This window comes from Echinops telfairi, unplaced genomic scaffold (assembly GCF_000313985.2).
Source record: "Echinops telfairi isolate 266 unplaced genomic scaffold, ASM31398v2 ScPeMD7_9;HRSCAF=40, whole genome shotgun sequence".
NCBI classification, from domain to species: domain Eukaryota; kingdom Metazoa; phylum Chordata; class Mammalia; order Afrosoricida; family Tenrecidae; genus Echinops; species Echinops telfairi.
This window is the reverse complement of record NW_022103906.1, coordinates 33,818,214-33,826,457: the sequence shown is the minus strand read 5'-3', so window position 1 is coordinate 33,826,457 and position 8,244 is coordinate 33,818,214.

Below are 8,244 nucleotides of genomic sequence, written 5' to 3'. Positions count from 1 at the left end.
AGATCAGATATTTACATGACGATTCATAACAGTAGCAAAATGACAGTTAGGAAGTAGCAACGAAAGTAATTTTATAGTTGGGGGGTCACCACAGCATGAGGAAGTGTATAAAAGGGATGCGGCGCGAGGAAGGTTGAGACCCACTGGTGTAGAGGTTTTCTTTTGAGCTGCGCAGTTTCCCATAGGAGCAGTCCTCCCTTCTGGCATGGAAGTGGTGGAGTGGGGTGGGCTGGAATTGAAGAGGTGTAAATGTGGCAGTTAGATTTTATGTCAACTGGCAACCTATGCAGAGTGTAGGGGTGGGGTCCAACCTCCCAATCAAGTCACAGCCTGATGATGCCTCCCTAGGGGAGTGGTCTTTTTATAAGAGAGACATTGGGGGAAAAATTAAATTAAAAAAAAGAGAGAGAGAGACATTGAAGACTTCTCTGCCTTCTCTAGCCCTTCACCCTCTCTGCTTGCTGGGACCCTGTATCTGCCTCCAAGATGGTCCCATGTGGGAGGCAACCTGAGAACTATCGGCACCCTGCCACATTTCCACTAACCTTCGATCCACTCTGCGCTCACTGGCCTGTCAGCTCACTGCAGCTCCCTTCACTTAGCATTGGACATGGACTTGAGCTGGACTTGAATGGGATGCTTTTCTGATGTAAAATTACTTCTTGATATAAAGTTATTTCTTATACATCCACGAGTACCACTCATTTTGTTTTTCTAGACAGTCCTACCCAAGGCAATGAGCATGTGTCCAGAAGCCCTGGTGGTGTAGCGGGTTATGTGCTGGGCTGCTAATTGCAAGGTCTGCAGTCTGATGAGCCTTCTGCTCCCATCAAGAGTTACATTCTCAGAAACTCAAAGGGGCAGTTCGACTCTGGCCTATAAGGCCACTGTGAATGGGAATGGGCTTCATAACAATGAGTTTGGTTTGGTTGGTAGTGTCATGGTTAAGTGTTCAGCTGGTAACACAGAGGTCAGTGGTTCAAATCCATAACCTGCCCCCTACGAGAATGTTATGGCAGTTGTGTCCATAAAGACTTGTAACCTTGGAAACACTGTAGGACATTTCAGAGAGGGCTATAGGGGTCTCTATGAGTCGGATTTAACCAGGTCACATTGGGTTGTTGTGAAGCTTGTTATCAGGAGTTCCTGAGTAGTGCAAACGGTTAGTGATTCAAATCCACTCAAAGGCATCGCAGAAGAAAGGGCTGGTGATCTGCTTCAGAAATGTTTCCTCTAACGTGGATTGTGAGGAGTCAGATCTGGCTGGATGACAACTGGTTTGGTTTTGAGGGTCTTAAGCTTGAGCTCTGATGGCATATTGGGTCAAGCATTGTGCTGGTAACCGAAGCGTCCGTGGTTTAAACTCACCAGCAGTCCCACAGCAGTAGGAAGATGAGGCAGTGTGCTCCCACAGAGATTTACAGTCTTCAGGACTTTATCCAGGGGGACCCCGGGTCAGCATTGACTCAATGGGCCCTAACAAAAATTCCACATTTCTTTTTCTTTCCTGCCTCCCTTTCCCATTACCCCTTTTCTCTCTTTATTTTTTCCTTCCTTCCTATTAGAATGCATTTTCCCCCTTCCTTTTTTAAAAAAGTGAATCTGTTTATTTTTCTGATTATAAAAGGTAGTGTACATAGCTGGGAGAACAATCTGGAGGAGAAAACAACCGGACTGACAGTTCTGGGGGAACATGGGAGAGGGGAAGATGCGGGGGGTGGAGGGGAAGGAAGTGGTGTTAACAAACCCAGGGACAAGAAAACAACAAGTGATCCAAAATCGGTGGTGAGGAGGGTGCAGGAGGCCGGGCAGGGCCTGATCAAGAGTAATGCAACCGAGAAGAACAGAGGAAAGAACCAGGAGGTAAAGGGCATCCATAGAGGTCCAAATAAAGGCAGCTATCCCCTTTCCTTTTAAGAATGTTATTTTTCGCCCTTAGAGGGCATCAAGAAGGCTGACATTTTCTGTTCTTTAAAATACTTTGAATATAAATAGCACTTTGGATTCTGTCTCTAATTTGAACATGTCACTTTTCTGTAGAAATCTTGGAAATACTACCCTGTTTCCCAGAAAATAAGACCTACTTACAGTTTTGCTTCTCGCTGAAATATAAGGCATCCCTCCGAAAATAAGACCTCCCCAAAAATAAGGCCCCCCAAAGCTACCGTAACTCTGGACTATGGACCGTAGTGGCGGGCGCTGGCGTGAAGCTCACCGCTGGCCGCAGCGCAGCCAGAGCAGACAGGAAGTATGAGGTCTCTTTTAATAAAACAATAAACAATAAATGTGTACCGTATTCTTCTTCATGGAAAAATAAGACATCCCCTGAAAATATGACCTAGCGCATCTTTGGGAGCAAAAATTGATATAAGACACTGTCTTATTTTCAGGGAAACAGGGTAACAGCTCACAGAGTCTGTGCTTCTCAATTTCTTTCCTCTGTATTCTTGATGCGCAAAGAAACCTCTCTTTGGCATCTCCAGGAATTAAGTGTTTCATGCATTTCATTCTGGCAACTTTTGCTCTGAGATTGAGTCTCAACACCTTGGTCCACAGAAGATATATATTTTTAAAAATCATTTTGTTAGGGGCTCATACAACTCTTATCACAATCCATACATATATCAATTGTGTAAAGCACATTTGTACATTCATTGCTCTCATCATTCTCAAAACATTTGCTCTACACTTAAGCCCCCAGCATCAGGTCCTCATTTTCCCCCCTCCCTCCCCACTCCCCCCTCCCTCATGAGCCCTTGATAATTTATAAATTATTATTTTGTCATATCTTGCCCTGTCCGATGTCTCCCTTCACCCACTTTTCTGTTGTCCGTCCCCCAGGGAGGAGGTCACATATAGATCCTTGTAATCGGTTCCCTCTTTCCAACCCACTCTCCCTCTGCCCTCCCAGTATCGCCACTCACACCACTGGTCCTGAAGGGATCATCCGCCCTGGATTCTCAGTCCACAGAACATATTGACAGAGGATAAAGAGGCTATACCGGGACCAGAGCGAGTTTGGGAACAAGTATTAGCAAAGTAAAGCGTGAATTCAGTACACGTCTTGTGTTTGCTCTGTTCCAGGCACTGGTCTAGATAGAGGAGCTATGACGATGAGTAAGATATTCTGGTAAGGAAGATGAGCAGGTCAGACACATGATAAGTACACAACATACTCAACAAACATTAATTGAGGATCTATTGGTGGTGCTGTGGGTGAGGTGTTGGGTTCAAATACACGTGGTTCAAACCCACTAGCTGCTCCAAGAGAGAAAGGTGAGTCTTTTAAAAAGTGATTCACAGTCTCTGAGACCATATAGAAGGTTGCTATGAGCTGAAAACTCGATGTCAGTGGGTTTGTCCTTTTTTTTCTTCTTTCATTTATCAGGCACCAAATTATGCATTCATGTTTTCTATTCCTTTCTAGTAACATTGTCTGTTGGGCATTAAAATAAGGAAACTCCCACAGCAGAGGGTGTACTATGAAGGCAGAAGGTGAGGCTCCACCGGGCCTCTTGGCCAGGCCCTGAGGGGCCCCTCCAGGATGACAGTGACCCCCGGTCTCTGCAGAAATGAAGCTCAGAGGTTCTGCCTGAAACTCCCTTCATCTGTGGACATTACCGCCTTTTTTTTCCTCCTCCCTCAGGCTCCTTATGAAGGAGGAGGGTCTCCCGTGAGACCACGTGCCCTTGAGGAAATCAGTCATTTGGGGGACACGATGTGAGCACAGAAAGGAAGAGGAAACAGAATCAGGCCCTCCCTGGGTTTTCTCCTTTCCTTTTACCGGGGCACCAACAAAGAGCTCCCAGAGATTCAAGCTATTAGCTAAGGGATGGCCCTGAAGACTGGAGGTGGGGGGTGGAGGGCTGGGAGGGGTGAGGAGGGTGGGGGTGGGGGAATCTGACATCTACAAAGATTTTTTTTCTTTTTTCAAAAAGGAAGATCAGCTATTCCCCACCCCACTCCCCTGCCCCCCAAGGCCACGTGGGTGAATAATAGAGATGGGGATGGGGGTGGGGGTGGGGGGACGACAATAAAACCTGATGAAACCTGAGCTTAATCAGGTTTCAAAACTCTGTCTTTGAAACAGGAACTTGCCTGGAGTCTTCTAAGCAGGAGGGCAAAGAACTTGCCTTCCTCCTGCTCAGTCACCTTGCCCTTTCCAGCTGTGGGTGGGAGGTGGCTTCCCCTGGCTGGCGAGGGGCCCCTTGGTGCAGAGCAGCTTTGTTCTTCCAGGGCCAGGGTGGGGGGGGCAAGTGAAGGGTGCAAACCATCCGGGCTGGGGACCCTTTTGATTTGGGTCATCCTAAGGGCTAGGTAGAGAAGGTTCTTGGGAATGGCGAAAGTTGGAACCTGGTACACCTCCTGACCCCCAGCCCCTACCCCCACCCCGAGTCTCAAGGAAAGGAGGTGGGGATCGGTTACAGAAAGAGGTTTTTACCAAATTACAGATGGAGCAGACTACATCCAGAACAATTCCCAAAGAAGGGCCTCCTACACCCACCGGAAGGCCAAAAAGAGACTGGAAATTCAAATTATTTTGGGTGCCGGGGTGACGAATGGGCAGTGGTAGCCGCAAAAGTGGAATGGAAGGGAGAAGAAACAGAGAAAACTTGGTCAGAAGCTTGTCTAAGGAACATTGGGCAGAAGAGTGCCACATGCTATATGAAACATGTAGTTGGACTTGAATGGTAGTTTAAAATATGCCTTCAGGGGCTAGGTTGTAAAGCAAAAGACTCACAAATTTTACAGAAATTTGGTTTCTGCCCTGACAGAAGCTGCTGCCGCCACCAACGTTCCTTGGAGTCGCCTCTGCTTTTGAGATGACAGGACAGAGGTGTTCTGTTCACAGAGTCCACCCACTCAGCTTCTCTCAAACCCGCTTCATTGCCCTCGTTTCCTCCCAAAGCGCTCCTCCTCTTGTGATTGTTTCTTTGTTTGTTTCTGCTTACATTTTTGCTGGGGGTGATTAGGAATCTCGGGGGCAAAGGAAACAGGGAGAGGGGCTACGTCAAGAGGGTGCAATGGTTGACCCCTTATGAGAAGTGACTCCATTGGAGGACGAGTAGGAAGAGAAGGAAAGGCTTTTTAAGTAAAAGTAGTCTGGATCCTTTCCAGGGCTCGCTCTCAGCTCTTTAAAAAAGTTAGTTTGTATTAGGGAGGGTTGCACATCCAGTTAAATTTAAGCTATATATATAAAATAATTTTATTGGGGGCTCGTACAACTCTTATCACAATTCATCCATTGTGTCAAGCACATTTGTACATTTGTTGCCATCATCATTTTCAAAGCATTTTCTTTCTATTTGAGCCCTTGGTATCAGCTCCTCATCTTTCCCTCTCCCTCCCCCATGAACACTTGATAATTTATAACTTATTATATTTTTTCATGTCTTACACTGACCAATGTCTCCCTTCACCCACTTTTCTGTTATCCATTTCCCTGGGAGGTGGTTATAGATAGATCATTGTGATCGGTTCCCCCTCTCTCCCCCCACCTTCCTCCCACCCCAATTCAGTCTTACAACTACACTAGACAGGGTTTCCAAGACTGTACATTTGTAGGAGAGCAGATGGCTTGGCAGGTTTGAACCGCTGACTTTGTTAGCAACCCAAGCAAACGTTCTAAGAGGTACACAGGCGAAGGGAGTCTGTTGAGAGACTGAGGACCAGGCTTCATGCTGGGGTGTCCTCTGCCATTGCCCACTTCTAAAAACCAGAGGAAGCCATTGCTCCAGCTTGCAAAATGGCCAGGGCTCAAGGCAAGAAACAATCGGAAACATTTGTGTTCACGTTGAGCCAGTGAGGATGTCCTACAACTGAGCTACAAAATATTTTACAATTGAGTTGTCCATTGAGACCTGTCATGGGGTTGCTACGAATCAGTCTCGATCCGATGGCAGTGAGTTTAGTGTATATGTATCCATACAGATTTATACATAGAGGTGCTGTTAGGTGCCCTTCGAGTTGGGTTTGACTCCTGGCGACCCTGTGAACAACAAAGGAAACCTTGCCAGGTCCTGTGCCACCCTCACCATTATTATGTTTGAACGCAGTGTTGCCCTCATGGTGTTAACCCTTCTCATTCCGGGGGCTTCCTCTTTGTTGCCCACCCGCTACTTTACCAAGCATGATGTCCTGGTACCTGTACAGAGACATCGGTATTTCTATACAAATACATATACTTAACACCTTATCCTCATTAGTCTCAAGCAGAGATTGTCCAATAACATTTTACTGTTTCATGTTTATAATGAATAAAATACACACATAGGCTGTTCCTAGTAGTAATAATTTTAAAATTGTTTTTTAAAACACTTTGAGCCTATCTTCACAGTTTTTTTAAATGATACATTTGAATTTAATATGCATTATTTCAGATAAATAAGAGAGAGTAATCAAGAAGAGCTGTTTAAATATAAAAATATTATTTTTAGCTACATTTCCTTAGGGGAAATAGAATTAAAATATAGTTTGAGGAGAGAAATTATTTAACATTTCTGAAAGTTAAAGAACTGCTTACTCATTTTTAAAAAATGAATAATGGTTAAGTGTCAAATGACCATAGTACTTAGATTCTATTGGCTACCTTTAAAAGTGTGATGTAACAGTTTTATTTGAGGACATGACGCTATCTGAAGGAAACAGGATTAACAGCCACCTAAACCTGTAATGAAACGTTACAGATGGCAATCTGAAATATGTGAAGGGGCACGCAGCTTTGTCAGCATTTGTAAGGGGTGGGCAGAGCAGATGTTTGAAGACCTTATATTACATTCTTACTGACATTTCTGCTCATAATCAGAGTATTATTGCTACCCCCCCCACCCCCCGCCCCAAGTACTTTACAATTACAAACAATAAACATTGTAGTTTTAGTCTACCTCCACTTCAGAAGATTCCCAGTCCAAAGCTCATTTTACCTTACCTCAAAGCCCATCTACTTTGCCCTGGGTGGGAGGTACAGGGTCATGGTACCAGGGCTTAAATTGGAGAAACCAGAAATAAATCTGCCTCTAGCTCTTGTGGCTGAACTATTTCAGGAATACACAGTTACGATTCAGTGGCCATCATTTGGTGGTGTACTCAGTAACATATAATTACAAGCTGCCTTCTAAAGGACTTCCACTGTAATGTCTACTTGTCACCTTCTGAGTATAAGGAGCCACAGTGGAGGATCTATGGTAACTAATTGAAATAATCCACCCTAAACGGACGCACACCTTATCACAGGAGAGTGACATTGTTACAGGTCAGAGGAGGTTCTGGTGGAGTTTCTCTAAGAAATGAACCGTCTTCTCCTTCTCCCCTGTGCACTCCACCCTCCACCCTCCACACAGGGAAGTGCTGTAAGGGGTTGCAGCAGTTGAGGCGAGAGAGGAATGCTCTTCATGTCAGTAGTACAAAAATGAGTGCCAGCTGACCACAGTTGAAGAACCGCCAGCCACAAAATGCGAAACTGCCTAACCAGCGTGTGGGACTTACAGGGATGCCTCAGTTATCTGAGGTGAAGGAGGATATGTGTCACCACAAGTGATTCCTAAAAACAGCTAACCTATCTATATCGGTAGGTTAACATTCCCAGTATGTTTTTAGCTTCAACTTTTAAATTTACCTTTACATTGTAAGATCCCTGGAGATGCACAGGAAATGACTCAGAGGCCCTGTGTACCCGTCGTCTAGCCCTCCCCCGTGGTAGCATCCTAGGCTAGTCCACCGGTAACTTTGCAACCCAGGGGATGGGGAAGATGCAGTCAAAACACAGACCTTTAGAGCCACGCCCACTTCCCTCCTGCCCCTCCCCTTTCCTTAGCCCGCCCACCCTCTTCTCGGTTTCTACAATTCTGGCATCTCAAGATGGTGTCTCAAAATGATACGGATGTGCCGCCGTTTAGCTGTTCACCAGCTGAAGGCCTCTGGGTTCCTTCATGTTTTCATTTTGACGATTATGTGTCAGGCTCCTACGAACATTCAGGTTCAGGGTTTTGTTGTGAATTTAGGCTTTCATTTCTCTGAGACAAATGCTGAGTTGTGTTACTGGATCCTCAGGTGGTTGCATAGTTAACATTTTCAGAAATCGCCAGAGGTGCGATATTGCCTTGTGTCCCTACCAGCAATGGATGAGTCATCTAGTTTCTCTGCGTCCTTGACGGCAGTGAGGGTTGTCACAGTTTTTATGTTTATTTCTGTTCGTTTTAGCCATCTGATAGGTGTACAGTGAGATCTCCTTGTGCTATCAGTGCA